The 27,039-nt window shown below is 39.2% G+C and overlaps 55 non-coding genes across 55 annotated transcripts; 27 read left to right on the forward strand and 28 right to left on the reverse strand.

Annotated features, from left to right (window-relative positions):
• Window positions 1-9: 9 nt before the first annotated feature.
• TRNAS-GCU (transfer RNA serine (anticodon GCU)) lies at window positions 10-91 on the forward strand. Its single transcript has one exon. It is a non-coding gene; the product is annotated as a tRNA-Ser (tRNA).
• A 518-nt stretch (window positions 92-609) lies between these two features.
• TRNAT-AGU (transfer RNA threonine (anticodon AGU)) lies at window positions 610-682 on the reverse strand. The gene has a single exon. It is a non-coding gene; the product is annotated as a tRNA-Thr (tRNA).
• Window positions 683-823: 141 nt separating this feature from the next.
• TRNAS-GCU (transfer RNA serine (anticodon GCU)) lies at window positions 824-905 on the forward strand. Its single transcript has one exon. It is a non-coding gene; the product is annotated as a tRNA-Ser (tRNA).
• A 719-nt stretch (window positions 906-1,624) lies between these two features.
• TRNAT-AGU (transfer RNA threonine (anticodon AGU)) lies at window positions 1,625-1,697 on the reverse strand. Its single transcript has one exon. It is a non-coding gene; the product is annotated as a tRNA-Thr (tRNA).
• A 744-nt stretch (window positions 1,698-2,441) lies between these two features.
• On the reverse strand, window positions 2,442-2,514 carry TRNAT-AGU (transfer RNA threonine (anticodon AGU)). Its single transcript has one exon. It is a non-coding gene; the product is annotated as a tRNA-Thr (tRNA).
• A 740-nt stretch (window positions 2,515-3,254) lies between these two features.
• On the reverse strand, window positions 3,255-3,327 carry TRNAT-AGU (transfer RNA threonine (anticodon AGU)). The gene has a single exon. It is a non-coding gene; the product is annotated as a tRNA-Thr (tRNA).
• A 142-nt stretch (window positions 3,328-3,469) lies between these two features.
• Window positions 3,470-3,551, forward strand: TRNAS-GCU (transfer RNA serine (anticodon GCU)). Its single transcript has one exon. It is a non-coding gene; the product is annotated as a tRNA-Ser (tRNA).
• Window positions 3,552-4,270: 719 nt separating this feature from the next.
• On the reverse strand, window positions 4,271-4,343 carry TRNAT-AGU (transfer RNA threonine (anticodon AGU)). Its single transcript has one exon. It is a non-coding gene; the product is annotated as a tRNA-Thr (tRNA).
• A 142-nt stretch (window positions 4,344-4,485) lies between these two features.
• TRNAS-GCU (transfer RNA serine (anticodon GCU)) lies at window positions 4,486-4,567 on the forward strand. Its single transcript has one exon. It is a non-coding gene; the product is annotated as a tRNA-Ser (tRNA).
• Window positions 4,568-5,085: 518 nt separating this feature from the next.
• On the reverse strand, window positions 5,086-5,158 carry TRNAT-AGU (transfer RNA threonine (anticodon AGU)). Its single transcript has one exon. It is a non-coding gene; the product is annotated as a tRNA-Thr (tRNA).
• A 142-nt stretch (window positions 5,159-5,300) lies between these two features.
• Window positions 5,301-5,382, forward strand: TRNAS-GCU (transfer RNA serine (anticodon GCU)). The gene has a single exon. It is a non-coding gene; the product is annotated as a tRNA-Ser (tRNA).
• Window positions 5,383-6,100: 718 nt separating this feature from the next.
• On the reverse strand, window positions 6,101-6,173 carry TRNAT-AGU (transfer RNA threonine (anticodon AGU)). The gene has a single exon. It is a non-coding gene; the product is annotated as a tRNA-Thr (tRNA).
• A 141-nt stretch (window positions 6,174-6,314) lies between these two features.
• Window positions 6,315-6,396, forward strand: TRNAS-GCU (transfer RNA serine (anticodon GCU)). The gene has a single exon. It is a non-coding gene; the product is annotated as a tRNA-Ser (tRNA).
• Window positions 6,397-6,916: 520 nt separating this feature from the next.
• On the reverse strand, window positions 6,917-6,989 carry TRNAT-AGU (transfer RNA threonine (anticodon AGU)). The gene has a single exon. It is a non-coding gene; the product is annotated as a tRNA-Thr (tRNA).
• Window positions 6,990-7,131: 142 nt separating this feature from the next.
• On the forward strand, window positions 7,132-7,213 carry TRNAS-GCU (transfer RNA serine (anticodon GCU)). The gene has a single exon. It is a non-coding gene; the product is annotated as a tRNA-Ser (tRNA).
• A 718-nt stretch (window positions 7,214-7,931) lies between these two features.
• Window positions 7,932-8,004, reverse strand: TRNAT-AGU (transfer RNA threonine (anticodon AGU)). The gene has a single exon. It is a non-coding gene; the product is annotated as a tRNA-Thr (tRNA).
• Window positions 8,005-8,146: 142 nt separating this feature from the next.
• TRNAS-GCU (transfer RNA serine (anticodon GCU)) lies at window positions 8,147-8,228 on the forward strand. The gene has a single exon. It is a non-coding gene; the product is annotated as a tRNA-Ser (tRNA).
• Window positions 8,229-8,746: 518 nt separating this feature from the next.
• On the reverse strand, window positions 8,747-8,819 carry TRNAT-AGU (transfer RNA threonine (anticodon AGU)). The gene has a single exon. It is a non-coding gene; the product is annotated as a tRNA-Thr (tRNA).
• A 142-nt stretch (window positions 8,820-8,961) lies between these two features.
• On the forward strand, window positions 8,962-9,043 carry TRNAS-GCU (transfer RNA serine (anticodon GCU)). Its single transcript has one exon. It is a non-coding gene; the product is annotated as a tRNA-Ser (tRNA).
• A 732-nt stretch (window positions 9,044-9,775) lies between these two features.
• TRNAS-GCU (transfer RNA serine (anticodon GCU)) lies at window positions 9,776-9,857 on the forward strand. Its single transcript has one exon. It is a non-coding gene; the product is annotated as a tRNA-Ser (tRNA).
• A 718-nt stretch (window positions 9,858-10,575) lies between these two features.
• TRNAT-AGU (transfer RNA threonine (anticodon AGU)) lies at window positions 10,576-10,648 on the reverse strand. The gene has a single exon. It is a non-coding gene; the product is annotated as a tRNA-Thr (tRNA).
• Window positions 10,649-10,790: 142 nt separating this feature from the next.
• Window positions 10,791-10,872, forward strand: TRNAS-GCU (transfer RNA serine (anticodon GCU)). Its single transcript has one exon. It is a non-coding gene; the product is annotated as a tRNA-Ser (tRNA).
• Window positions 10,873-11,591: 719 nt separating this feature from the next.
• TRNAT-AGU (transfer RNA threonine (anticodon AGU)) lies at window positions 11,592-11,664 on the reverse strand. Its single transcript has one exon. It is a non-coding gene; the product is annotated as a tRNA-Thr (tRNA).
• A 142-nt stretch (window positions 11,665-11,806) lies between these two features.
• Window positions 11,807-11,888, forward strand: TRNAS-GCU (transfer RNA serine (anticodon GCU)). The gene has a single exon. It is a non-coding gene; the product is annotated as a tRNA-Ser (tRNA).
• Window positions 11,889-12,404: 516 nt separating this feature from the next.
• TRNAT-AGU (transfer RNA threonine (anticodon AGU)) lies at window positions 12,405-12,477 on the reverse strand. The gene has a single exon. It is a non-coding gene; the product is annotated as a tRNA-Thr (tRNA).
• A 142-nt stretch (window positions 12,478-12,619) lies between these two features.
• TRNAS-GCU (transfer RNA serine (anticodon GCU)) lies at window positions 12,620-12,701 on the forward strand. The gene has a single exon. It is a non-coding gene; the product is annotated as a tRNA-Ser (tRNA).
• Window positions 12,702-13,419: 718 nt separating this feature from the next.
• Window positions 13,420-13,492, reverse strand: TRNAT-AGU (transfer RNA threonine (anticodon AGU)). The gene has a single exon. It is a non-coding gene; the product is annotated as a tRNA-Thr (tRNA).
• A 142-nt stretch (window positions 13,493-13,634) lies between these two features.
• On the forward strand, window positions 13,635-13,716 carry TRNAS-GCU (transfer RNA serine (anticodon GCU)). Its single transcript has one exon. It is a non-coding gene; the product is annotated as a tRNA-Ser (tRNA).
• A 713-nt stretch (window positions 13,717-14,429) lies between these two features.
• On the reverse strand, window positions 14,430-14,502 carry TRNAT-AGU (transfer RNA threonine (anticodon AGU)). Its single transcript has one exon. It is a non-coding gene; the product is annotated as a tRNA-Thr (tRNA).
• Window positions 14,503-14,644: 142 nt separating this feature from the next.
• TRNAS-GCU (transfer RNA serine (anticodon GCU)) lies at window positions 14,645-14,726 on the forward strand. The gene has a single exon. It is a non-coding gene; the product is annotated as a tRNA-Ser (tRNA).
• Window positions 14,727-15,242: 516 nt separating this feature from the next.
• TRNAT-AGU (transfer RNA threonine (anticodon AGU)) lies at window positions 15,243-15,315 on the reverse strand. The gene has a single exon. It is a non-coding gene; the product is annotated as a tRNA-Thr (tRNA).
• Window positions 15,316-15,457: 142 nt separating this feature from the next.
• Window positions 15,458-15,539, forward strand: TRNAS-GCU (transfer RNA serine (anticodon GCU)). Its single transcript has one exon. It is a non-coding gene; the product is annotated as a tRNA-Ser (tRNA).
• Window positions 15,540-16,258: 719 nt separating this feature from the next.
• TRNAT-AGU (transfer RNA threonine (anticodon AGU)) lies at window positions 16,259-16,331 on the reverse strand. The gene has a single exon. It is a non-coding gene; the product is annotated as a tRNA-Thr (tRNA).
• A 142-nt stretch (window positions 16,332-16,473) lies between these two features.
• On the forward strand, window positions 16,474-16,555 carry TRNAS-GCU (transfer RNA serine (anticodon GCU)). Its single transcript has one exon. It is a non-coding gene; the product is annotated as a tRNA-Ser (tRNA).
• Window positions 16,556-17,071: 516 nt separating this feature from the next.
• Window positions 17,072-17,144, reverse strand: TRNAT-AGU (transfer RNA threonine (anticodon AGU)). Its single transcript has one exon. It is a non-coding gene; the product is annotated as a tRNA-Thr (tRNA).
• A 940-nt stretch (window positions 17,145-18,084) lies between these two features.
• TRNAT-AGU (transfer RNA threonine (anticodon AGU)) lies at window positions 18,085-18,157 on the reverse strand. The gene has a single exon. It is a non-coding gene; the product is annotated as a tRNA-Thr (tRNA).
• A 142-nt stretch (window positions 18,158-18,299) lies between these two features.
• On the forward strand, window positions 18,300-18,381 carry TRNAS-GCU (transfer RNA serine (anticodon GCU)). The gene has a single exon. It is a non-coding gene; the product is annotated as a tRNA-Ser (tRNA).
• Window positions 18,382-19,100: 719 nt separating this feature from the next.
• TRNAT-AGU (transfer RNA threonine (anticodon AGU)) lies at window positions 19,101-19,173 on the reverse strand. The gene has a single exon. It is a non-coding gene; the product is annotated as a tRNA-Thr (tRNA).
• Window positions 19,174-19,315: 142 nt separating this feature from the next.
• Window positions 19,316-19,397, forward strand: TRNAS-GCU (transfer RNA serine (anticodon GCU)). Its single transcript has one exon. It is a non-coding gene; the product is annotated as a tRNA-Ser (tRNA).
• Window positions 19,398-19,915: 518 nt separating this feature from the next.
• TRNAT-AGU (transfer RNA threonine (anticodon AGU)) lies at window positions 19,916-19,988 on the reverse strand. Its single transcript has one exon. It is a non-coding gene; the product is annotated as a tRNA-Thr (tRNA).
• A 142-nt stretch (window positions 19,989-20,130) lies between these two features.
• TRNAS-GCU (transfer RNA serine (anticodon GCU)) lies at window positions 20,131-20,212 on the forward strand. The gene has a single exon. It is a non-coding gene; the product is annotated as a tRNA-Ser (tRNA).
• Window positions 20,213-20,931: 719 nt separating this feature from the next.
• Window positions 20,932-21,004, reverse strand: TRNAT-AGU (transfer RNA threonine (anticodon AGU)). The gene has a single exon. It is a non-coding gene; the product is annotated as a tRNA-Thr (tRNA).
• Window positions 21,005-21,146: 142 nt separating this feature from the next.
• On the forward strand, window positions 21,147-21,228 carry TRNAS-GCU (transfer RNA serine (anticodon GCU)). Its single transcript has one exon. It is a non-coding gene; the product is annotated as a tRNA-Ser (tRNA).
• A 719-nt stretch (window positions 21,229-21,947) lies between these two features.
• On the reverse strand, window positions 21,948-22,020 carry TRNAT-AGU (transfer RNA threonine (anticodon AGU)). The gene has a single exon. It is a non-coding gene; the product is annotated as a tRNA-Thr (tRNA).
• Window positions 22,021-22,162: 142 nt separating this feature from the next.
• Window positions 22,163-22,244, forward strand: TRNAS-GCU (transfer RNA serine (anticodon GCU)). Its single transcript has one exon. It is a non-coding gene; the product is annotated as a tRNA-Ser (tRNA).
• Window positions 22,245-22,762: 518 nt separating this feature from the next.
• Window positions 22,763-22,835, reverse strand: TRNAT-AGU (transfer RNA threonine (anticodon AGU)). The gene has a single exon. It is a non-coding gene; the product is annotated as a tRNA-Thr (tRNA).
• A 140-nt stretch (window positions 22,836-22,975) lies between these two features.
• Window positions 22,976-23,057, forward strand: TRNAS-GCU (transfer RNA serine (anticodon GCU)). Its single transcript has one exon. It is a non-coding gene; the product is annotated as a tRNA-Ser (tRNA).
• Window positions 23,058-23,775: 718 nt separating this feature from the next.
• Window positions 23,776-23,848, reverse strand: TRNAT-AGU (transfer RNA threonine (anticodon AGU)). Its single transcript has one exon. It is a non-coding gene; the product is annotated as a tRNA-Thr (tRNA).
• A 140-nt stretch (window positions 23,849-23,988) lies between these two features.
• TRNAS-GCU (transfer RNA serine (anticodon GCU)) lies at window positions 23,989-24,070 on the forward strand. Its single transcript has one exon. It is a non-coding gene; the product is annotated as a tRNA-Ser (tRNA).
• A 517-nt stretch (window positions 24,071-24,587) lies between these two features.
• Window positions 24,588-24,660, reverse strand: TRNAT-AGU (transfer RNA threonine (anticodon AGU)). The gene has a single exon. It is a non-coding gene; the product is annotated as a tRNA-Thr (tRNA).
• Window positions 24,661-24,802: 142 nt separating this feature from the next.
• On the forward strand, window positions 24,803-24,884 carry TRNAS-GCU (transfer RNA serine (anticodon GCU)). The gene has a single exon. It is a non-coding gene; the product is annotated as a tRNA-Ser (tRNA).
• Window positions 24,885-25,601: 717 nt separating this feature from the next.
• TRNAT-AGU (transfer RNA threonine (anticodon AGU)) lies at window positions 25,602-25,674 on the reverse strand. Its single transcript has one exon. It is a non-coding gene; the product is annotated as a tRNA-Thr (tRNA).
• A 141-nt stretch (window positions 25,675-25,815) lies between these two features.
• TRNAS-GCU (transfer RNA serine (anticodon GCU)) lies at window positions 25,816-25,897 on the forward strand. Its single transcript has one exon. It is a non-coding gene; the product is annotated as a tRNA-Ser (tRNA).
• A 510-nt stretch (window positions 25,898-26,407) lies between these two features.
• TRNAT-AGU (transfer RNA threonine (anticodon AGU)) lies at window positions 26,408-26,480 on the reverse strand. Its single transcript has one exon. It is a non-coding gene; the product is annotated as a tRNA-Thr (tRNA).
• Window positions 26,481-26,622: 142 nt separating this feature from the next.
• On the forward strand, window positions 26,623-26,704 carry TRNAS-GCU (transfer RNA serine (anticodon GCU)). The gene has a single exon. It is a non-coding gene; the product is annotated as a tRNA-Ser (tRNA).
• Window positions 26,705-27,039: the final 335 nt, after the last annotated feature.

The following is a 27,039-nucleotide window of genomic DNA, read 5'->3' on the forward strand; positions in this document are numbered from 1 at the left end:
CCAACATGTGACAAGGTGGCCGAGTGGTTAAGGCGATGGACTGCTAATCCATTGTGCTCTGCACGCATGGGTTCGAATCCCATCCTTGTCGATTTGCTCTTTTTAGAGTGAAATCTAGAGAAGCAATTTTTTATGTCACTGATTGGGGATTATTTAACAAATTTAGCACCTTTAAGAAATGTGATGCTGAAAAATTATACTGCATTGAGATTGATCAAACGATTACCGTAATTCAGATGTGAGTTGGCTGAATCCTGAAGGTGAAACACTATTAATCCAACGTTTTCCACATGCATAGTTGCAATCGCCGTGTTTACTTTACAGATATATATATATATTTGGATATTGAATATTAATTGCGAAATCTCAAAATACGGTCGCATTGGGAAATGCAAAAGTTTGTGTTCCCAAACAAAACAAAAACTTACATTTTCAATTTCTAAAAATAAATCAAGCACAAGATTAGAACTTGGCACCCATTTAATGTTGTGATGGAGTAACAAGTCTCCTTAACACTTCTATAGAAGTCAAACTCAATTACCAGGTAGTTACTTGGATTATTAACCCGTAATGCACTCATGCAGAATAATACCATAAAATATCTCAATGAGGCCCCACTGGGATTTGAACCCAGGATCTCCTGTTTACTAGACAGGCGCTTTACCAACTAAGCCATGGCGCCATATTCCTCTACAGAATTTTTAAGTTTGCAAATCCACTGGCAAATTCACAGAAACTCCGATAAAAATGTTGATGCATTCAAGAAATGTGATGCCTAGAACGAATATATTTTTGAGATTAGTTATGAATCATGGCAACATGTGACAAGGTGGCCGAGTGGTTAAGGCGATGGATTGCTAATCCATTGTGCTCTGCACGCATGGGTTCGAATCCCATCCTTGTCGATTTGCTCTTTTTAGAGTGAAATCTCGAGAAGCCATTTTTTATGTCATTGATCGGGGATCATCTCATAAATTTAGCACCTTTAAGAAATGGAATGCTGAGAAATTACACTGCACTGTGATTGATCAAACGATTACCGTAATTTAGATGTGAATTTGCTGAATCCTGAAGGTGAAACGCAATTACAGGTAAGGAACAACAGTTCCACACTGCCCACCAGGGATTATTTGTCCGTCTGTATGTCTGTCGCGCATAGCCACGCCCTCGATTTGTAGTTCATAGAGCGCTTCGGACGGGCTCAGCACCACGTGACGCGCCGCTTGCGCCACGTGACACGGATCGCACGAATGCGCTGTCCAACCAAGTTCCTACCTGCGCACTCTGAAGGAACGTGTTAATCCATCGTTCTCCAAATGAATAGTTGCAATCGGCTTGTTTACTTCACAAGTATATATATGGATATTGAATATTAATTGTGAAATCTCAAAATACGGTCGCATTGGGAAATGCAAACGTTTATGTTCCAAAACAAAAACTTACATTTTCAATTTCTAAAAATAAATCATGCACAGGATTTGAACTTGGCACCCATTTAATGTTGTGATGGAAAAACAAGTCTCCTTAACACTTCTAAAGAAGTCAAACTCAATTACCAGGTAGTTACTTGGATTATTAACCCGTAATGCACTCATGCAGAATAATACCATAAAATATCTCAATGAGGCACCACTGGGATTTGAACCCAGGATCTCCTGTTTACTAGACAGGCGCTTTACCAACTAAGCCATGGCGCCATATTCCTCTACGGAATTTTTTAAGTTTGCAAATCCACTGGCAAATTCACAGAAACTCCGATAAAAATGTTGATGCATTCAAGAAATGTGATGCCTAGAACGAATATATTTTTGAGATTAGTTATGAATCATGGCAACATGTGACAAGGTGGCCGAGTGGTTAAGGCGATGGACTGCTAATCCATTGTGCTCTGCACTCATGGGTTCGAATCCCATTCTTGTCGATTTGCTCTTTTTAGAGTGAAATCTCGAGAAGCCATTTTTTATGTCACTGATTGGGGATTATTTAACAAATTTAGCACCTTTAAGAAATGTGATGCTGAAAAATTATACTGCATTGAGATTGATCAAACGATTACCGTAATTCAGATGTGAGTTGGCTGAATCCTGAAGGTGAAACACTATTAATCCAACGTTTTCCACATGCATAGTTGCAATCGCTGTGTTTACTTTACAGATATATATATATATATTTGGATATTGAATATTAATTGCGAAATCTCAAAATACGGTCGCATTGGGAAATGCAAAAGTTTATGTTCCCAAACAAAACAAAAACTTACATTTTCAATTTCTAAAAATAAATCAAGCACAGGATTAGAACTTGGCACCCATTTAATGTTGTGATGGAGTAACAAGTCTCCTTAACACTTCTATAGAAGTCAAACTCAATTACCAGGTAGTTACTTGGATTATTAACCCGTAATGCACTCATGCAGAATAATACCATAAAATATCTCAATGAGGCACCACTGGGATTTGAACCCAGGATCTCCTGTTTACTAGACAGGCGCTTTACCAACTAAGCCATGGCGCCATATTCCTCTACGGAATTTTTTAAGTTTGCAAATCCACTGGCAAATTCACAGAAACTCCGATAAAAATGTTGATGCATTCAAGAAATGTGATGCCTAGAACGAATATATTTTTGAGATTAGTTATGAATCATGGCAACATGTGACAAGGTGGCCGAGTGGTTAAGGCGATGGACTGCTAATCCATTGTGCTCTGCACTCATGGGTTCGAATCCCATTCTTGTCGATTTGCTCTTTTTAGAGTGAAATCTCGAGAAGCCATTTTTTATGTCACTGATTGGGGATTATTTAACAAATTTAGCACCTTTAAGAAATGTGATGCTGAAAAATTATACTGCATTGAGATTGATCAAACGATTACCGTAATTCAGATGTGAGTTGGCTGAATCCTGAAGGTGAAACACTATTAATCCAACGTTTTCCACATGCATAGTTGCAATCGCCATGTTTACTTTACAGATATATATATATTTGGATATTGAATATTAATTGCGAAATCTCAAAATACGGTCGCATTGGGAAATGCAAAAGTTTGTGTTCCCAAACAAAACAAAAACTTACATTTTCAATTTCTAAAAATAAATCAAGCACAGGATTAGAACTTGGCACCCATTTAATGTTGTGATGGAGTAACAAGTCTCCTTAACACTTCTATAGAAGTCAAACTCAATTACCAGGTAGTTACTTGGATTATTAACCCGTAATGCACTCATGCAGAATAATACCATAAAATATCTCAATGAGGCACCACTGGGATTTGGACCCAGGATCTCCTGTTAACTAGACAGGCGCTTTACCAACTAAGCCATGGCGCCATATTCCTCTACGGAATTTTTTAAGTTTGCAAATCCACTGGCAAGTTCACAGAAACTCCGATAAAAATGTTGATGCATTCAAGAAATGTGATGCCTAGAACGAATATATTTTTGAGATTAGTTATGAATCATGGCAACATGTGACAAGGTGGCCGAGTGGTTAAGGCGATGGATTGCTAATCCATTGTGCTCTGCACGCATGGGTTCGAATCCCATCCTTGTCGATTTGCTCTTTTTAGAGTGAAATCTCGAGAAGCCATTTTTTATGTCATTGATCGGGGATCATCTCATAAATTTAGCACCTTTAAGAAATGGAATGCTGAGAAATTACACTGCACTGTGATTGATCAAACGATTACCGTAATTTAGATGTGAATTTGCTGAATCCTGAAGGTGAAACGCAATTACAGGTAGGAACAACAGTTCCACACTGCCCACCAGGGATTATTTGTCCGTCTGTATGTCTGTCGCGCATAGCCACGCCCTCGATTTGTAGTTCATAGAGCGCTTCGGACGGGCTCAGCACCACGTGACGCGCCGCTTGCGCCACGTGACACGGATCGCACGAATGCGCTGTCCAACCAAGTTCCTACCTGCGCACTCTGAAGGAACGTGTTAATCCATCGTTCTCCACATGAATAGTTGCAATCGGCTTGTTTACTTCACAAGTGTATATATGGATATTGAATATTAATTGTGAAATCTCAAAATACGGTCGCATTGGGAAATGCAAACGTTTATGTTCCTAAACAAAAACTTACATTTTCAATTTCTAAAAATAAATCATGCACAGGATTTGAACTTGGCACCCATTTAATGTTGTGATGGAAAAACAAGTCTCCTTAACACTTCTATAGAAGTCAAACTCAATTACCAGGTAGTTAACTTGGATTATTAACCCGTAATGCACTCATGCAGAATAATAACATAAAATATCTCAATGAGGCACCACTGGGATTTGAACCCAGGATCTCCTGTTTACTAGACAGGTGCTTTACCAACTAAGCCATGGCGCCATATTCCTCCACAGAATTTCTTAAGTTTACAATCCCACTGGCCAATTCACAGAAACTCCGATAAAAATGTTGATGCATTCAAGAAATGTGATGCCTAGAACGAATATATTTTTGAGATTAGTTATGAATCATGCCAACATGTGACAAGGTGGCCGAGTGGTTAAGGCGATGGACTGCTAATCCATTGTGCTCTGCACGCATGGGTTCGAATCCCATCCTTGTCGATTTGCTCTTTTTAGAGTGAAATCTAGAGAAGCAATTTTTTATGTCACTGATTGGGGATTATTTAACAAATTTAGCACCTTTAAGAAATGTGATGCTGAAAAATTATACTGCATTGAGATTGATCAAACGATTACCGTAATTCAGATGTGAGTTGGCTGAATCCTGAAGGTGAAACACTATTAATCCAACGTTTTCCACATGCATAGTTGCAATCGCCGTGTTTACTTTACAGATATATATATATATTTGGATATTGAATATTAATTGCGAAATCTCAAAATACGGTCGCATTGGGAAATGCAAAAGTTTGTGTTCCCAAACAAAACAAAAACTTACATTTTCAATTTCTAAAAATAAATCAAGCACAAGATTAGAACTTGGCACCCATTTAATGTTGTGATGGAGTAACAAGTCTCCTTAACACTTCTATAGAAGTCAAACTCAATTACCAGGTAGTTACTTGGATTATTAACCCGTAATGCACTCATGCAGAATAATACCATAAAATATCTCAATGAGGCCCCACTGGGATTTGAACCCAGGATCTCCTGTTTACTAGACAGGCGCTTTACCAACTAAGCCATGGCGCCATATTCCTCTACAGAATTTTTTAAGTTTGCAAATCCACTGGCAAAATCACAGAAACTCCGATAAAAATGTTGATGCATTCAAGAAATGTGATGCCTAGAACGAATATATTTTTGAGATTAGTTATGAATCATGGCAACATGTGACAAGGTGGCCGAGTGGTTAAGGCGATGGATTGCTAATCCATTGTGCTCTGCACGCATGGGTTCGAATCCCATCCTTGTCGATTTGCTCTTTTTAGAGTGAAATCTCGAGAAGCCATTTTTTATGTCATTGATCGGGGATCATCTCATAAATTTAGCACCTTTAAGAAATGGAATGCTGAGAAATTACACTGCACTGTGATTGATCAAACGATTACCGTAATTTAGATGTGAATTTGCTGAATCCTGAAGGTGAAACGCAATTACAGGTAGGAACAACAGTTCCACACTGCCCACCAGGGATTATTTGTCCGTCTGTATGTCTGTCGCGCATAGCCACGCCCTCGATTTGTAGTTCATAGAGCGCTTCGGACGGGCTCAGCACCACGTGACGCGCCGCTTGCGCCACGTGACACGGATCGCACGAATGCGCTGTCCAACCAAGTTCCTACCTGCGCACTCTGAAGGAACGTGTTAATCCATCGTTCTCCAAATGAATAGTTGCAATCGGCTTGTTTACTTCACAAGTATATATATGGATATTGAATATTAATTGTGAAATCTCAAAATACGGTCGCATTGGGAAATGCAAACGTTTATGTTCCAAAACAAAAACTTACATTTTCAATTTCTAAAAATAAATCATGCACAGGATTTGAACTTGGCACCCATTTAATGTTGTGATGGAAAAACAAGTCTCCTTAACACTTCTAAAGAAGTCAAACTCAATTACCAGGTAGTTACTTGGATTATTAACCCGTAATGCACTCATGCAGAATAATACCATAAAATATCTCAATGAGGCACCACTGGGATTTGAACCCAGGATCTCCTGTTTACTAGACAGGCGCTTTACCAACTAAGCCATGGCGCCATATTCCTCTACGGAATTTTTAAGTTTGCAAATCCACTGGCAAATTCACAGAAACTCCGATAAAAATGTTGATGCATTCAAGAAATGTGATGCCTAGAACGAATATATTTTTGAGATTAGTTATGAATCATGGCAACATGTGACAAGGTGGCCGAGTGGTTAAGGCGATGGACTGCTAATCCATTGTGCTCTGCACGCATGGGTTCGAATCCCATCCTTGTCGATTTGCTCTTTTTAGAGTGAAATCTCGAGAAGCCATTTTTTATGTCACTGATTGGGGATTATTTAACAAATTTAGCACCTTTAAGAAATGTGATGCTGAAAAATTATACTGCATTGAGATTGATCAAACGATTACCGTAATTCAGATGTGAGTTGGCTGAATCCTGAAGGTGAAACACTATTAATCCAACGTTTTCCACATGCATAGTTGCAATCGCCGTGTTTACTTTACAGATATATATATATATATTTGGATATTGAATATTAATTGCGAAATCTCAAAATACGGTCGCATTGGGAAATGCAAAAGTTTATGTTCCCAAACAAAACAAAAACTTACATTTTCAATTTCTAAAAATAAATCAAGCACAGGATTAGAACTTGGCACCCATTTAATGTTGTGATGGAGTAACAAGTCTCCTTAACACTTCTATAGAAGTCAAACTCAATTACCAGGTAGTTACTTGGATTATTAACCCGTAATGCACTCATGCAGAATAATACCATAAAATATCTCAATGAGGCACCACTGGGATTTGAACCCAGGATCTCCTGTTTACTAGACAGGCGCTTTACCAACTAAGCCATGGCGCCATATTCCTCTACGGAATTTTTTAAGTTTGCAAATCCACTGGCAAGTTCACAGAAACTCCGATAAAAATGTTGATGCATTCAAGAAATGTGATGCCTAGAACGAATATATTTTTGAGATTAGTTATGAATCATGGCAACATGTGACAAGGTGGCCGAGTGGTTAAGGCGATGGATTGCTAATCCATTGTGCTCTGCACGCATGGGTTCGAATCCCATCCTTGTCGATTTGCTCTTTTTAGAGTGAAATCTCGAGAAGCCATTTTTTATGTCATTGATCGGGGATCATCTCATAAATTTAGCACCTTTAAGAAATGGAATGCTGAGAAATTACACTGCACTGTGATTGATCAAACGATTACCGTAATTTAGATGTGAATTTGCTGAATCCTGAAGGTGAAACGCAATTACAGGTAGGAACAACAGTTCCACACTGCCCACCAGGGATTATTTGTCCGTCTGTATGTCTGTCGCGCATAGCCACGCCCTCGATTTGTAGTTCATAGAGCGCTTCGGACGGGCTCAGCACCACGTGACGCGCCGCTTGCGCCACGTGACACGGATCGCACGAATGCGCTGTCCAACCAAGTTCCTACCTGCGCACTCTGAAGGAACGTGTTAATCCATCGTTCTCCAAATGAATAGTTGCAATCGGCTTGTTTACTTCACAAGTATATATATGGATATTGAATATTAATTGTGAAATCTCAAAATACGGTCGCATTGGGAAATGCAAACGTTTATGTTCCAAAACAAAAACTTACATTTTCAATTTCTAAAAATAAATCATGCACAGGATTTGAACTTGGCACCCATTTAATGTTGTGATGGAAAAACAAGTCTCCTTAACACTTCTAAAGAAGTCAAACTCAATTACCAGGTAGTTACCTGGATTATTAACCCGTAATGCACTCATGCAGAATAATACCATAAAATATCTCAATGAGGCACCACTGGGATTTGAACCCAGGATCTCCTGTTTACTAGACAGGCGCTTTACCAACTAAGCCATGGCGCCATATTCCTCTACGGAATTTTTTAAGTTTGCAAATCCACTGGCAAGTTCACAGAAACTCCGATAAAAATGTTGATGCATTCAAGAAATGTGATGCCTAGAACGAATATATTTTTGAGATTAGTTATGAATCATGCCAACATGTGACAAGGTGGCCGAGTGGTTAAGGCGATGGACTGCTAATCCATTGTGCTCTGCACGCATGGGTTCGAATCCCATCCTTGTCGATTTGCTCTTTTTAGAGTGAAATCTAGAGAAGCCATTTTTTATGTCACTGATTGGGGATTATTTAACAAATTTAGCACCTTTAAGAAATGTGATGCTGAAAAATTATACTGCATTGAGATTGATCAAACGATTACCGTAATTCAGATGTGAGTTGGCTGAATCCTGAAGGTGAAACACTATTAATCCAACGTTTTCCACATGCATAGTTGCAATCGCCATGTTTACTTTACAGATATATATATATATTTGGATATTGAATATTAATTGCGAAATCTCAAAATACGGTCGCATTGGGAAATGCAAAAGTTTGTGTTCCCAAACAAAACAAAAACTTACATTTTCAATTTCTAAAAATAAATCAAGCACAGGATTAGAACTTGGCACCCATTTAATGTTGTGATGGAGTAACAAGTCTCCTTAACACTTCTATAGAAGTCAAACTCAATTACCAGGTAGTTACCTGGATTATTAACCCGTAATGCACTCATGCAGAATAATACCATAAAATATCTCAATGAGGCACCACTGGGATTTGAACCCAGGATCTCCTGTTTACTAGACAGGCGCTTTACCAACTAAGCCATGGCGCCATATTCCTCTACGGAATTTTTTAAGTTTGCAAATCGACTGGCAAGTTCACAGAAACTCCGATAAAAATGTTGATGCATTCAAGAAATGTGATGCCTAGAACGAATATATTTTTGAGATTAGTTATGAATCATGCCAACATGTGACAAGGTGGCCGAGTGGTTAAGGCGATGGACTGCTAATCCATTGTGCTCTGCACGCATGGGTTCGAATCCCATCCTTGTCGATTTGCTCTTTTTAGAGTGAAATCTAGAGAAGCCATTTTTTATGTCACTGATTGGGGATTATTTAACAAATTTAGCACCTTTAAGAAATGTGATGCTGAAAAATTATACTGCATTGAGATTGATCAAACGATTACCGTAATTCAGATGTGAGTTGGCTGAATCCTGAAGGTGAAACACTATTAATCCAACGTTTTCCACATGCATAGTTGCAATCGCCATGTTTACTTTACAGATATATATATATATTTGGATATTGAATATTAATTGCGAAATCTCAAAATACGGTCGCATTGGGAAATGCAAAAGTTTGTGTTCCCAAACAAAACAAAAACTTACATTTTCAATTTCTAAAAATAAATCAAGCACAGGATTAGAACTTGGCACCCATTTAATGTTGTGATGGAGTAACAAGTCTCCTTAACACTTCTATAGAAGTCAAACTCAATTACCAGGTAGTTACTTGGATTATTAACCCGTAATGCACTCATGCAGAATAATACCATAAAATATCTCAATGAGGCACCACTGGGATTTGGACCCAGGATCTCCTGTTACTAGACAGGCGCTTTACCAACTAAGCCATGGCGCCATATTCCTCTACGGAATTTTTTAAGTTTGCAAATCCACTGGCAAGTTCACAGAAACTCCGATAAAAATGTTGATGCATTCAAGAAATGTGATGCCTAGAACGAATATATTTTTGAGATTAGTTATGAATCATGGCAACATGTGACAAGGTGGCCGAGTGGTTAAGGCGATGGATTGCTAATCCATTGTGCTCTGCACGCATGGGTTCGAATCCCATCCTTGTCGATTTGCTCTTTTTAGAGTGAAATCTCGAGAAGCCATTTTTTATGTCATTGATCGGGGATCATCTCATAAATTTAGCACCTTTAAGAAATGGAATGCTGAGAAATTACACTGCACTGTGATTGATCAAACGATTACCGTAATTTAGATGTGAATTTGCTGAATCCTGAAGGTGAAACGCAATTACAGGTAGGAACAACAGTTCCACACTGCCCACCAGGGATTATTTGTCCGTCTGTATGTCTGTCGCGCATAGCCACGCCCTCGATTTGTAGTTCATAGAGCGCTTCGGACGGGCTCAGCACCACGTGACGCGCCGCTTGCGCCACGTGACACGGATCGCACGAATGCGCTGTCCAACCAAGTTCCTACCTGCGCACTCTGAAGGAACGTGTTAATCCATCGTTCTCCAAATGAATAGTTGCAATCGGCTTGTTTACTTCACAAGTATATATATGGATATTGAATATTAATTGTGAAATCTCAAAATACGGTCGCATTGGGAAATGCAAACGTTTATGTTCCAAAACAAAAACTTACATTTTCAATTTCTAAAAATAAATCATGCACAGGATTTGAACTTGGCACCCATTTAATGTTGTGATGGAAAAACAAGTCTCCTTAACACTTCTAAAGAAGTCAAACTCAATTACCAGGTAGTTACTTGGATTATTAACCCGTAATGCACTCATGCAGAATAATACCATAAAATATCTCAATGAGGCACCACTGGGATTTGAACCCAGGATCTCCTGTTTACTAGACAGGCGCTTTACCAACTAAGCCATGGCGCCATATTCCTCTACGGAATTTTTTAAGTTTGCAAATCCACTGGCAAATTCACAGAAACTCCGATAAAAATGTTGATGCATTCAAGAAATGTGATGCCTAGAACGAATATATTTTTGAGATTAGTTATGAATCATGGCAACATGTGACAAGGTGGCCGAGTGGTTAAGGCGATGGATTGCTAATCCATTGTGCTCTGCACGCATGGGTTCGAATCCCATCCTTGTCGATTTGCTCTTTTTAGAGTGAAATCTCGAGAAGCCATTTTTTATGTCATTGATCGGGGATCATCTCATAAATTTAGCACCTTTAAGAAATGGAATGCTGAGAAATTACACTGCACTGTGATTGATCAAACGATTACCGTAATTTAGATGTGAATTTGCTGAATCCTGAAGGTGAAACGCAATTACAGGTAGGAACAACAGTTCCACACTGCCCACCAGGGATTATTTGTCCGTCTGTATGTCTGTCGCGCATAGCCACGCCCTCGATTTGTAGTTCATAGAGCGCTTCGGACGGGCTCAGCACCACGTGACGCGCCGCTTGCGCCACGTGACACGGATCGCACGAATGCGCTGTCCAACCAAGTTCCTACCTGCGCACTCTGAAGGAACGTGTTAATCCATCGTTCTCCACATGAATAGTTGCAATCGGCTTGTTTACTTCACAAGTATATATATGGATATTGAATATTAATTGTGAAATCTCAAAATACGGTCGCATTGGGAAATGCAAACGTTTATGTTCCTAAACAAAAACTTACATTTTCAATTTCTAAAAATAAATCATGCACAGGATTTGAACTTGGCACCCATTTAATGTTGTGATGGAAAAACAAGTCTCCTTAACACTTCTATAGAAGTCAAACTCAATTACCAGGTAGTTAACTTGGATTATTAACCCGTAATGCACTCATGCAGAATAATAACATAAAATATCTCAATGAGGCACCACTGGGATTTGAACCCAGGATCTCCTGTTTACTAGACAGGCGCTTTACCAACTAAGCCATGGCGCCATATTCCTCCACAGAATTTCTTAAGTTTACAATCCCACTGGCCAATTCACAGAAACTCCGATAAAAATGTTGATGCATTCAAGAAATGTGATGCCTAGAACGAATATATTTTTGAGATTAGTTATGAATCATGCCAACATGTGACAAGGTGGCCGAGTGGTTAAGGCGATGGACTGCTAATCCATTGTGCTCTGCACGCATGGGTTCGAATCCCATCCTTGTCGATTTGCTCTTTTTAGAGTGAAATCTAGAGAAGCCATTTTTTATGTCACTGATTGGGGATTATTTAACAAATTTAGCACCTTTAAGAAATGTGATGCTGAAAAATTATACTGCATTGAGATTGATCAAACGATTACCGTAATTCAGATGTGAGTTGGCTGAATCCTGAAGGTGAAACACTATTAATCCAACGTTTTCCACATGCATAGTTGCAATCGCCGTGTTTACTTTACAGATATATATATATTTGGATATTGAATATTAATTGCGAAATCTCAAAATACGGTCGCATTGGGAAATGCAAAAGTTTGTGTTCCCAAACAAAACAAAAACTTACATTTTCAATTTCTAAAAATAAATCAAGCACAGGATTAGAACTTGGCACCCATTTAATGTTGTGATGGAGTAACAAGTCTCCTTAACACTTCTATAGAAGTCAAACTCAATTACCAGGTAGTTACTTGGATTATTAACCCGTAATGCACTCATGCAGAATAATACCATAAAATATCTCAATGAGGCACCACTGGGATTTGAACCCAGGATCTCCTGTTTACTAGACAGGCGCTTTACCAACTAAGCCATGGCGCCATATTCCTCTACGGAATTTTTTAAGTTTGCAAATCCACTGGCAAGTTCACAGAAACTCCGATAAAAATGTTGATGCATTCAAGAAATGTGATGCCTAGAACGAATATATTTTTGAGATTAGTTATGAATCATGGCAACATGTGACAAGGTGGCCGAGTGGTTAAGGCGATGGATTGCTAATCCATTGTGCTCTGCACGCATGGGTTCGAATCCCATCCTTGTCGATTTGCTCTTTTTAGAGTGAAATCTCGAGAAGCCATTTTTTATGTCATTGATCGGGGATCATCTCATAAATTTAGCACCTTTAAGAAATGGAATGCTGAGAAATTACACTGCACTGTGATTGATCAAACGATTACCGTAATTTAGATGTGAATTTGCTGAATCCTGAAGGTGAAACGCAATTACAGGTAGGAACAACAGTTCCACACTGCCCACCAGGGATTATTTGTCCGTCTGTATGTCTGTCGCGCATAGCCACGCCCTCGATTTGTAGTTCATAGAGCGCTTCGGACGGGCTCAGCACCACGTGACGCGCCGCTTGCGCCACGTGACACGGATCGCACGAATGCGCTGTCCAACCAAGTTCCTACCTGCGCACTCTGAAGGAACGTGTTAATCCATCGTTCTCCAAATGAATAGTTGCAATCGGCTTGTTTACTTCACAAGTATATATATGGATATTGAATATTAATTGTGAAATCTCAAAATACGGTCGCATTGGGAAATGCAAACGTTTATGTTCCAAAACAAAAACTTACATTTTCAATTTCTAAAAATAAATCATGCACAGGATTTGAACTTGGCACCCATTTAATGTTGTGATGGAAAAACAAGTCTCCTTAACACTTCTAAAGAAGTCAAACTCAATTACCAGGTAGTTACTTGGATTATTAACCCGTAATGCACTCATGCAGAATAATACCATAAAATATCTCACTGAGGCACCACTGGGATTTGAACCCAGGATCTCCTGTTTACTAGACAGGCGCTTTACCAACTAAGCCATGGCGCCATATTCCTCTACGGAATTTTTGAAGTTTGCAAATCCACTGGCAAATTCACAGAAACTCCGATAAAAATGTTGATGCATTCAAGAAATGTGATGCCTAGAACGAATATATTTTTGAGATTAGTTATGAATCATGGCAACATGTGACAAGGTGGCCGAGTGGTTAAGGCGATGGATTGCTAATCCATTGTGCTCTGCACGCATGGGTTCGAATCCCATCCTTGTCGATTTGCTCTTTTTAGAGTGAAATCTCGAGAAGCCATTTTTTATGTCATTGATCGGGGATCATCTCATAAATTTAGCACCTTTAAGAAATGGAATGCTGAGAAATTACACTGCACTGTGATTGATCAAACGATTACCGTAATTTAGATGTGAATTTGCTGAATCCTGAAGGTGAAACGCAATTACAGGTAGGAACAACAGTTCCACACTGCCCACCAGGGATTATTTGTCCGTCTGTATGTCTGTCGCGCATAGCCACGCCCTCGATTTGTAGTTCATAGAGCGCTTCGGACGGGCTCAGCACCACGTGACGCGCCGCTTGCGCCACGTGACACCGATCGCACGAATGCGCTGTCCAACCAAGTTCCTACCTGCGCACTCTGAAGGAACGTGTTAATCCATCGTTCTCCACATGAATAGTTGCAATCGGCTTGTTTACTTCACAAGTGTATATATGGATATTGAATATTAATTGTGAAATCTCAAAATACGGTCGCATTGGGAAATGCAAACGTTTATGTTCCTAAACAAAAACTTACATTTTCTAAAAAGAAATCATGCACAGGATTTGAACTTGGCACCCATTTAATGTTGTGATGGAAAAACAAGTCTCCTTAACACTTCTATAGAAGTCAAACTCAATTACCAGGTAGTTAACTTGGATTATTAACCCGTAATGCACTCATGCAGAATAATAACATAAAATATCTCAATGAGGCACCACTGGGATTTGAACCCAGGATCTCCTGTTTACTAGACAGGTGCTTTACCAACTAAGCCATGGCGCCATATTCCTCCACAGAATTTCTTAAGTTTACAATCCCACTGGCCAATTCACAGAAACTCCGATAAAAATGTTGATGCATTCAAGAAATGTGATGCCTAGAACGAATATATTTTTGAGATTAGTTATGAATCATGCCAACATGTGACAAGGTGGCCGAGTGGTTAAGGCGATGGACTGCTAATCCATTGTGCTCTGCACGCATGGGTTCGAATCCCATCCTTGTCGATTTGCTCTTTTTAGAGTGAAATCTAGAGAAGCCATTTTTTATGTCACTGATTGGGGATTATTTAACAAATTAGCACCTTTAAGAAATGTGATGCTGAAAAATTATACTGCATTGAGATTGATCAAACGATTACCGTAATTCAGATGTGAGTTGGCTGAATCCTGAAGGTGAAACACTATTAATCCAACGTTTTCCACATACATAGTTGCAATCGCCGTGTTTACTTTACAGATATATATATATATTTGGATATTGAATATTAATTGCGAAATCTCAAAATACGGTCGCATTGGGAAATGCAAAAGTTTGTGTTCCCAAACAAAACAAAACTTACATTTTCAATTTCTAAAAATAAATCAAGCACAGGATTAGAACTTGGCACCCATTTAATGTTGTGATGGAGTAACAAGTCTCCTTAACACTTCTATAGAAGTCAAACTCAATTACCAGGTAGTTACTTGGATTTTTAACCCGTAATGCACTCATGCAGAATAATACCATAAAATATCTCAATGAGGCACCACTGGGATTTGAACCCAGGATCTCCTGTTTACTAGACAGGCGCTTTACCAACTAAGCCATGGCGCCATATTCCTCTACGGAATTTTTTAAGTTTGCAAATCCACTGGCAAGTTCACAGAAACTCCGATAAAAATGTTGATGCATTCAAGAAATGTGATGCCTAGAACGAATATATTTTTGAGATTAGTTATGAATCATGGCAACATGTGACAAGGTGGCCGAGTGGTTAAGGCGATGGATTGCTAATCCATTGTGCTCTGCACGCATGGGTTCGAATCCCATCCTTGTCGATTTGCTCTTTTTAGAGTGAAATCTCGAGAAGCCATTTTTTATGTCATTGATCGGGGATCATCTCATAAATTTAGCACCTTTAAGAAATGGAATGCTGAGAAATTACACTGCACTGTGATTGATCAAACGATTACCGTAATTTAGATGTGAATTTGCTGAATCCTGAAGGTGAAACGCAATTACAGGTAGGAACAACAGTTCCACACTGCCCACCAGGGATTATTTGTCCGTCTGTATGTCTGTCGCGCATAGCCACGCCCTCGATTTGTAGTTCATAGAGCGCTTCGGACGGGCTCAGCACCACGTGACGCGCCGCTTGCGCCACGTGACACGGATCGCACGAATGCGCTGTCCAACCAAGTTCCTACCTGCGCACTCTGAAGGAACGTGTTAATCCATCGTTCTCCACATGAATAGTTGCAATCGGCTTGTTTACTTCACAAGTATATATATGGATATTGAATATTAATTGTGAAATCTCAAAATACGGTCGCATTGGGAAATGCAAACGTTTATGTTCCTAAACAAAAACTTACATTTTCAATTTCTAAAAATAAATCATGCACAGGATTTGAACTTGGCACCCATTTAATGTTGTGATGGAAAAACAAGTCTCCTTAACACTTCTATAGAAGTCAAACTCAATTACCAGGTAGTTAACTTGGATTATTAACCCGTAATGCACTCATGCAGAATAATAACATAAAATATCTCAATGAGGCACCACTGGGATTTGAACCCAGGATCTCCTGTTTACTAGACAGGCGCTTTACCAACTAAGCCATGGCGCCATATTCCTCCACAGAATTTCTTAAGTTTACAATCCCACTGGCCAATTCACAGAAACTCCGATAAAAATGTTGATGCATTCAAGAAATGTGATGCCTAGAACGAATATATTTTTGAGATTAGTTATGAATCATGCCAACATGTGACAAGGTGGCCGAGTGGTTAAGGCGATGGACTGCTAATCCATTGTGCTCTGCACGCATGGGTTCGAATCCCATCCTTGTCGATTTGCTCTTTTTAGAGTGAAATCTAGAGAAGCCATTTTTTATGTCACTGATTGGGGATTATTTAACAAATTTAGCACCTTTAAGAAATGTGATGCTGAAAAATTATACTGCATTGAGATTGATCAAACGATTACCGTAATTCAGATGTGAGTTGGCTGAATCCTGAAGGTGAAACACTATTAATCCAACGTTTTCCACATGCATAGTTGCAATCGCCGTGTTTACTTTACAGATATATATATATTTGGATATTGAATATTAATTGCGAAATCTCAAAATACGGTCGCATTGGGAAATGCAAAAGTTTGTGTTCCCAAACAAAACAAAAACTTACATTTTCAATTTCTAAAAATAAATCAAGCACAGGATTAGAACTTGGCACCCATTTAATGTTGTGATGGAGTAACAAGTCTCCTTAACACTTCTATAGAAGTCAAACTCAATTACCAGGTAGTTACTTGGATTATTAACCCGTAATGCACTCATGCAGAATAATACCATAAAATATCTCAATGAGGCCCCACTGGGATTTGAACCCAGGATCTCCTGTTTACTAGACAGGCGCTTTACCAACTAAGCCATGGCGCCATATTCCTCTACAGAATTTCTTAAGTTTGCAAATCCACTGGCAAATTCACAGAAACTCCGATAAAAATGTTGATGCATTCAAGAAATGTGATGCCTAGAACGAATATATTTTTGAGATTAGTTATGAATCATGGCAACATGTGACAAGGTGGCCGAGTGGTTAAGGCGATGGATTGCTAATCCATTGTGCTCTGCACGCATGGGTTCGAATCCCATCCTTGTGGATTTGCTCTTTTTAGAGTGAAATCTCGAGAAGCCATTTTTTATGTCATTGATCGGGGATCATCTCATAAATTTAGCACCTTTAAGAAATGGAATGCTGAGAAATTACACTGCACTGTGATTGATCAAACGATTACCGTAATTTAGATGTGAATTTGCTGAATCCTGAAGGTGAAACGCAATTACAGGAAGGAACAACAGTTCCACACTGCCCACCAGGGATTATTTGTCCGTCTGTATGTCTGTCGCGCATAGCCACGCCCTCGATTTGTAGTTCATAGAGCGCTTCGGACGGGCTCAGCACCACGTGACGCGCCGCTTGCGCCACGTGACACGGATCGCACGAATGCGCTGTCCAACCAAGTTCCTACCTGCGCACTCTGAAGGAACGTGTTAATCCATCGTTCTCCAAATGAATAGTTGCAATCGGCTTGTTTACTTCACAAGTATATATATGGATATTGAATATTAATTGTGAAATCTCAAATACGGTCGCATTGGGAAATGCAAACGTTTATGTTCCAAAACAAAAACTTACATTTTCAATTTCTAAAAATAAATCAAGCACAGGATTTGAACTTGGCACCCATTTAATGTTGTGATGGAAAACAAGTCTCCTTAACACTTCTATAGAAGTCAAACTCAATTACCAGGTAGTTACTTGGATTATTAACCCGTAATGCACTCATGCAGAATAATACCATAAAATATCTCACTGAGGCACCACTGGGATTTGAACCCAGGATCTCCTGTTTACTAGACAGGCTCTTTACCAACTAAGCCATGGCGCCATATTCCTCTACGGAATTTTTGAAGTTTGCAAATCCACTGGCAAATTCACAGAAACTCCGATAAAAATGTTGATGCATTCAAGAAATGTGATGCCTAGAACGAATATATTTTTGAGATTAGTTATGAATCATGGCAACATGTGACAAGGTGGCCGAGTGGTTAAGGCGATGGATTGCTAATCCATTGTGCTCTGCACGCATGGGTTCGAATCCCATCCTTGTCGATTTGCTCTTTTTAGAGTGAAATCTCGAGAAGCCATTTTTTATGTCATTGATCGGGGATCATCTCATAAATTTAGCACCTTTAAGAAATGGAATGCTGAGAAATTACACTGCACTGTGATTGATCAAACGATTACCGTAATTTAGATGTGAATTTGCTGAATCCTGAAGGTGAAACGCAATTACAGGTAGGAACAACAGTTCCACACTGCCCACCAGGGATTATTTGTCCGTCTGTATGTCTGTCGCGCATAGCCACGCCCTCGATTTGTAGTTCATAGAGCGCTTCGGACGGGCTCAGCACCACGTGACGCGCCGCTTGCGCCACGTGACACGGATCGCACGAATGCGCTGTCCAACCAAGTTCCTACCTGCGCACTCTGAAGGAACGTGTTAATCCATCGTTCTCCACATGAATAGTTGCAATCGGCTTGTTTACTTCACAAGTGTATATATGGATATTGAATATTAATTGTGAAATCTCAAAATACGGTCGCATTGGGAAATGCAAACGTTTATGTTCCTAAACAAAAACTTACATTTTCAATTTCTAAAAATAAATCATGCACAGGATTTGAACTTGGCACCCATTTAATGTTGTGATGGAAAAACAAGTCTCCTTAACACTTCTATAGAAGTCAAACTCAATTACCAGGTAGTTAACTTGGATTATTAACCCGTAATGCACTCATGCAGAATAATAACATAAAATATCTCAATGAGGCACCACTGGGATTTGAACCCAGGATCTCCTGTTTACTAGACAGGTGCTTTACCAACTAAGCCATGGCGCCATATTCCTCCACAGAATTTCTTAAGTTTACAATCCCACTGGCCAATTCACAGAAACTCCGATAAAAATGTTGATGCATTCAAGAAATGTGATGCCTAGAACGAATATATTTTTGAGATTAGTTATGAATCATGCCAACATGTGACAAGGTGGCCGAGTGGTTAAGGCGATGGACTGCTAATCCATTGTGCTCTGCACGCATGGGTTCGAATCCCATCCTTGTCGATTTGCTCTTTTTAGAGTGAAATCTAGAGAAGCAATTTTTTATGTCACTGATTGGGGATTATTTAACAAATTTAGCACCTTTAAGAAATGTGATGCTGAAAAATTATACTGCATTGAGATTGATCAAACGATTACCGTAATTCAGATGTGAGTTGGCTGAATCCTGAAGGTGAAACACTATTAATCCAACGTTTTCCACATGCATAGTTGCAATCGCCGTGTTTACTTTACAGATATATATATATATTTGGATATTGAATATTAATTGCGAAATCTCAAAATACGGTCGCATTGGGAAATGCAAAAGTTTGTGTTCCCAAACAAAACAAAAACTTACATTTTCAATTTCTAAAAATAAATCAAGCACAAGATTAGAACTTGGCACCCATTTAATGTTGTGATGGAGTAACAAGTCTCCTTAACACTTCTATAGAAGTCAAACTCAATTACCAGGTAGTTACTTGGATTATTAACCCGTAATGCACTCATGCAGAATAATACCATAAAATATCTCAATGAGGCCCCACTGGGATTTGAACCCAGGATCTCCTGTTTACTAGACAGGCGCTTTACCAACTAAGCCATGGCGCCATATTCCTCTACAGAATTTTTTAAGTTTGCAAATCCACTGGCAAAATCACAGAAACTCCGATAAAAATGTTGATGCATTCAAGAAATGTGATGCCTAGAACGAATATATTTTTGAGATTAGTTATGAATCATGGCAACATGTGACAAGGTGGCCGAGTGGTTAAGGCGATGGATTGCTAATCCATTGTGCTCTGCACGCATGGGTTCGAATCCCATCCTTGTCGATTTGCTCTTTTTAGAGTGAAATCTCGAGAAGCCATTTTTTATGTCATTGATCGGGGATCATCTCATAAATTTAGCACCTTTAAGAAATGGAATGCTGAGAAATTACACTGCACTGTGATTGATCAAACGATTACCGTAATTTAGATGTGAATTTGCTGAATCCTGAAGGTGAAACGCAATTACAGGAAGGAACAACAGTTCCACACTGCCCACCAGGGATTATTTGTCCGTCTGTATGTCTGTCGCGCATAGCCACGCCCTCGATTTGTAGTTCATAGAGCGCTTCGGACGGGCTCAGCACCACGTGACGCGCCGCTTGCGCCACGTGACACGGATCGCACGAATGCGCTGTCCAACCAAGTTCCTACCTGCGCACTCTGAAGGAACGTGTTAATCCATCGTTCTCCAAATGAATAGTTGCAATCGGCTTGTTTACTTCACAAGTATATATATGGATATTGAATATTAATTGTGAAATCTCAAAATACGGTCGCATTGGGAAAATGCAAACGTTTATGTTCCAAAACAAAAACTTACATTTTCAATTTCTAAAAATAAATCATGCACAGGATTTGAACTTGGCACCCATTTAATGTTGTGATGGAAAAACAAGTCTCCTTAACACTTCTAAAGAAGTCAAACTCAATTACCAGGTAGTTACTTGGATTATTAACCCGTAATGCACTCATGCAGAATAATACCATAAAATATCTCAATGAGGCACCACTGGGATTTGAACCCAGGATCTCCTGTTTACTAGACAGGCGCTTTACCAACTAAGCCATGGCGCCATATTCCTCTACGGAATTTTTTAAGTTTGCAAATCCACTGGCAAATTCACAGAAACTCCGATAAAAATGTTGATGCATTCAAGAAATGTGATGCCTAGAACGAATATATTTTTGAGATTAGTTATGAATCATGGCAACATGTGACAAGGTGGCCGAGTGGTTAAGGCGATGGACTGCTAATCCATTGTGCTCTGCACGCATGGGTTCGAATCCCATTCTTGTCGATTTGCTCTTTTTAGAGTGAAATCTCGAGAAGCCATTTTTTATGTCATTGATCGGGGATCATCTCATAAATTTAGCACCTTTAAGAAATGGAATGCTGAGAAATTACACTGCACTGTGATTGATCAAACGATTACCGTAATTTAGATGTGAATTTTCTGAATCCTGAAGGTGAAACGCAATTACAGGTAGGAACAACAGTTCCACACTGCCCACCAGGGATTATTTGTCCGTCTGTATGTCTGTCGCGCATAGCCACGCCCTCGATTTGTAGTTCATAGAGCGCTTCGGACGGGCTCAGCACCACGTGACGCGCCGCTTGCGCCACGTGACACGGATCGCACGAATGCGCTGTCCAACCAAGTTCCTACCTGCGCACTCTGAAGGAACGTGTTAATCCATCGTTCTCCACATGAATAGTTGCAATCGGCTTGTTTACTTCACAAGTGTATATATGGATATTGAATATTAATTGTGAAATCTCAAAATACGGTCGCATTGGGAAATGCAAACGTTTATGTTCCTAAACAAAAACTTACATTTTCAATTTCGAAAAATAAATCATGCACAGGATTTGAACTTGGCACCCATTTAATGTTGTGATGGAAAAACAAGTCTCCTTAACACTTCTATAGAAGTCAAACTCAATTACCAGGTAGTTAACTTGGATTATTAACCCGTAATGCACTCATGCAGAATAATAACATAAAATATCTCAATGAGGCACCACTGGGATTTGAACCCAGGATCTCCTGTTTACTAGACAGGTGCTTTACCAACTAAGCCATGGCGCCATATTCCTCCACAGAATTTCTTAAGTTTACAATCCCACTGGCCAATTCACAGAAACTCCGATAAAAATGTTGATGCATTCAAGAAATGTGATGCCTAGAACGAATATATTTTTGAGATTAGTTATGAATCATGCCAACATGTGACAAGGTGGCCGAGTGGTTAAGGCGATGGACTGCTAATCCATTGTGCTCTGCACGCATGGGTTCGAATCCCATCCTTGTCGATTTGCTCTTTTTAGAGTGAAATCTAGAGAAGCAATTTTTTATGTCACTGATTGGGGATTATTTAACAAATTTAGCACCTTTAAGAAATGTGATGCTGAAAAATTATACTGCATTGAGATTGATCAAACGATTACCGTAATTCAGATGTGAGTTGGCTGAATCCTGAAGGTGAAACACTATTAATCCAACGTTTTCCACATGCATAGTTGCAATCGCCGTGTTTACTTTACAGATATATATATATATTTGGATATTGAATATTAATTGCGAAATCTCAAAATACGGTCGCATTGGGAAATGCAAAAGTTTGTGTTCCCAAACAAAACAAAAACTTACATTTTCAATTTCTAAAAATAAATCAAGCACAAGATTAGAACTTGGCACCCATTTAATGTTGTGATGGAGTAACAAGTCTCCTTAACACTTCTATAGAAGTCAAACTCAATTACCAGGTAGTTACTTGGATTATTAACCCGTAATGCACTCATGCAGAATAATACCATAAAATATCTCAATGAGGCCCCACTGGGATTTGAACCCAGGATCTCCTGTTTACTAGACAGGCGCTTTACCAACTAAGCCATGGCGCCATATTCCTCTACAGAATTTTTTAAGTTTGCAAATCCACTGGCAAATCACAGAAACTCCGATAAAAATGTTGATGCATTCAAGAAATGTGATGCCTAGAACGAATATATTTTGAGATTAGTTATGAATCATGGCAACATGTGACAAGGTGGCCGAGTGGTTAAGGCGATGGATTGCTAATCCATTGTGCTCTGCACGCATGGGTTCGAATCCCATCCTTGTCGATTTGCTCTTTTTAGAGTGAAATCTCGAGAAGCCATTTTTTATGTCATTGATCGGGGATCATCTCATAAATTTAGCACCTTTAAGAAATGGAATGCTGAGAAATTACACTGCACTGTGATTGATCAAACGATTACCGTAATTTAGATGTGAATTTGCTGAATCCTGAAGGTGAAACGCAATTACAGGAAGGAACAACAGTACCACACTGCCCACCAGGGATTATTTGTCCGTCTGTATGTCTGTCGCGCATAGCCACGCCCTCGATTTGTAGTTCATAGAGCGCTTCGGACGGGCTCAGCACCACGTGACGCGCCGCTTGCGCCACGTGACACGGATCGCACGAATGCGCTGTCCAACCAAGTTCCTACCTGCGCACTCTGAAGGAACGTGTTAATCCATCGTTCTCCAAATGAATAGTTGCAATCGGCTTGTTTACTTCACAAGTATATATATGGATATTGAATATTAATTGTGAAATCTCAAAATACGGTCGCATTGGGAAAAGCAAACGTTTATGTTCCAAAACAAAAACTTACATTTTCAATTTCTAAAAATAAATCATGCACAGGATTTGAACTTGGCACCCATTTAATGTTGTGATGGAAAAACAAGTCTCCTTAACACTTCTAAAGAAGTCAAACTCAATTACCAGGTAGTTACTTGGATTATTAACCCGTAATGCACTCATGCAGAATAATACCATAAAATATCTCAATGAGGCACCACTGGGATTTGAACCCAGGATCTCCTGTTTACTAGACAGGCGCTTTACCAACTAAGCCATGGCGCCATATTCCTCTACGGAATTTTTAAGTTTGCAATCCACTGGCAAATTCACAGAAACTCCGATAAAAATGTTGATGCATTCAAGAAATGTGATGCCTAGAACGAATATATTTTTGAGATTAGTTATGAATCATGGCAACATGTGACAAGGTGGCCGAGTGGTTAAGGCGATGGACTGCTAATCCATTGTGCTCTGCACGCATGGGTTCGAATCCCATTCTTGTCGATTTGCTCTTTTTAGAGTGAAATCTCGAGAAGCCATTTTTTATGTCACTGATTGGGGATTATTTAACAAATTTAGCACCTTTAAGAAATGTGATGCTGAAAAATTATACTGCATTGAGATTGATCAAACGATTACCGTAATTCAGATGTGAGTTGGCTGAATCCTGAAGGTGAAACACTATTAATCCAACGTTTTCCACATGCATAGTTGCAATCGCTGTGTTTACTTTACAGATATATATATATATTTGGATATTGAATATTAATTGCGAAATCTCAAAATACGGTCGCATTGGGAAATGCAAAAGTTTATGTTCCCAAACAAAACAAAACTTACATTTTCAATTTCTAAAAATAAATCAAGCACAGGATTAGAACTTGGCACCCATTTAATGTTGTGATGGAGTAACAAGTCTCCTTAACACTTCTATAGAAGTCAAACTCAATTACCAGGTAGTTACTTGGATTATTAACCCGTAATGCACTCATGCAGAATAATACCATAAAATATCTCAATGAGGCACCACTGGGATTTGAACCCAGGATCTCCTGTTTACTAGACAGGCGCTTTACCAACTAAGCCATGGCGCCATATTTCTCTACGGAATTTTTTAAGTTTGCAAATCCACTGGCAAGTTCACAGAAACTCCGATAAAAATGTTGATGCATTCAAGAAATGTGATGCCTAGAACGAATATATTTTTGAGATTAGTTATGAATCATGGCAACATGTGACAAGGTGGCCGAGTGGTTAAGGCGATGGATTGCTAATCCATCGTGCTCTGCACGCATGGGTTCGAATCCCATCCTTGTCGATTTGCTCTTTTTAGAGTGAAATCTCGAGAAGCCATTTTTTATGTCATTGATCGGGGATCATCTCATAAATTTAGCACCTTTAAGAAATGGAATGCTGAGAAATTACACTGCACTGTGATTGATCAAACGATTACCGTAATTTAGATGTGAATTTGCTGAATCCTGAAGGTGAAACGCAATTACAGGTAGGAACAACAGTTCCACACTGCCCACCAGGGATTATTTGTCCGTCTGTATGTCTGTCGCGCATAGCCACGCCCTCGATTTGTAGTTCATAGAGCGCTTCGGACGGGCTCAGCACCACGAGACGCGCCGCTTGCGCCACGTGACACGGATCGCACGAATGCGCTGTCCAACCAAGTTCCTACCTGCGCACTCTGAAGGAACGTGTTAATCCATCGTTCTCCAAATGAATAGTTGCAATCGGCTTGTTTACTTCACAAGTATATATATGGATATTGAATATTAATTGTGAAATCTCAAAATACGGTCGCATTGGGAAATGCAAACGTTTATGTTCCAAAACAAAAACTTACATTTTCAATTTCTAAAAATAAATCATGCACAGGATTTGAACTTGGCACCCATTTAATGTTGTGATGGAAAAACAAGTCTCCTTAACACTTCTAAAGAAGTCAAACTCAATTACCAGGTAGTTACCTGGATTATTAACCCGTAATGCACTCATGCAGAATAATACCATAAATATCTCAATGAGGCACCACTGGGATTTGAACCCAGGATCTCCTGTTTACTAGACAGGCGCTTTACCAACTAAGCCATGGCGCCATATTCCTCTACGGAATTTTTAAGTTTGCAAATCCACTGGCAAGTTCACAGAAACTCCGATAAAAATGTTGATGCATTCAAGAAATGTGATGCCTAGAACGAATATATTTTTGAGATTAGTTATGAATCATGCCAACATGTGACAAGGTGGCCGAGTGGTTAAGGCGATGGACTGCTAATCCATTGTGCTCTGCACGCATGGGTTCGAATCCCATCCTTGTCGATTTGCTCGTTTTAGAGTGAAATCTAGAGAAGCCATTTTTTATGTCACTGATTGGGGATTATTTAACAAATTTAGCACCTTTAAGAAATGTGATGCTGAAAAATTATACTGCATTGAGATTGATCAAACGATTACCGTAATTCAGATGTGAGTTGGCTGAATCCTGAAGGTGAAACACTATTAATCCAACGTTTTCCACATGCATAGTTGCAATCGCCGTGTTTACTTTACAGATATATATATATTTGGATATTGAATATTAATTGCGAAATCTCGAAATACGGTCGCATTGGGAAATGCAAACGTTTATGTTCCAAAACAAAAACTTACATTTTCAATTTCTAAAAATAAATCATGCACAGGATTTGAACTGGCACCCATTTAATGTTGTGATGGAAAAAACAAGTCTCCTTAACACTTCTAAAGAAGTCAACTCAATAACCAGGTAGTTACCTGGATTATTAACCCGTAATGCACTCATGCAGAATAATACCATAAAATATCTCAATGAGGCACCACTGGGATTTGAACCCAGGATCTCCTGTTTACTAGACAGGCGCTTTACCAACTAAGCCATGGCGCCATATTCCTCTACGGAATTTTTTAAGTTTGCAAATCCACTGGCAAGTTCACAGAAACTCCGATAAAAATGTTGATGCATTCAAGAAATGTGATGCCTAGAACGAATATATTTTTGAGATTAGTTATGAATCATGCCAACATGTGACAAGGTGGCCGAGTGGTTAAGGCGATGGACTGCTAATCCATTGTGCTCTGCACGCATGGGTTCGAATCCCATCCTTGTCGATTTGCTCTTTTTAGAGTGAAATCTAGAGAAGCCATTTTTATGTCACTGATTGGGGATTATTTAACAAATTTAGCACCTTTAAGAAATGTGATGCTGAAAATTATACTGCATTGAGATTGATCAAACGATTACCGTAATTCAGATGTGAGTTGGCTGAATCTGAAGGTGAAACACTATTAATCCAACGTTTTCCACATGCATAGTTGCAATCGCCATGTTACTTTACAGATATATATATATATTTGGATATTGAATATAATTTGCGAATCTCAAATACGGTCGCATTGGGAAATGCAAAAGTTTGTGTTCCCAAACAAAACAAAAACTTACATTT

The sequence above is a fragment of the Lethenteron reissneri genome, chromosome 52 (assembly GCF_015708825.2).
Source record: "Lethenteron reissneri isolate LAM-NWPU_2019-01 chromosome 52, ASM1570882v1, whole genome shotgun sequence".
Classification (NCBI taxonomy): domain Eukaryota; kingdom Metazoa; phylum Chordata; class Hyperoartia; order Petromyzontiformes; family Petromyzontidae; genus Lethenteron; species Lethenteron reissneri.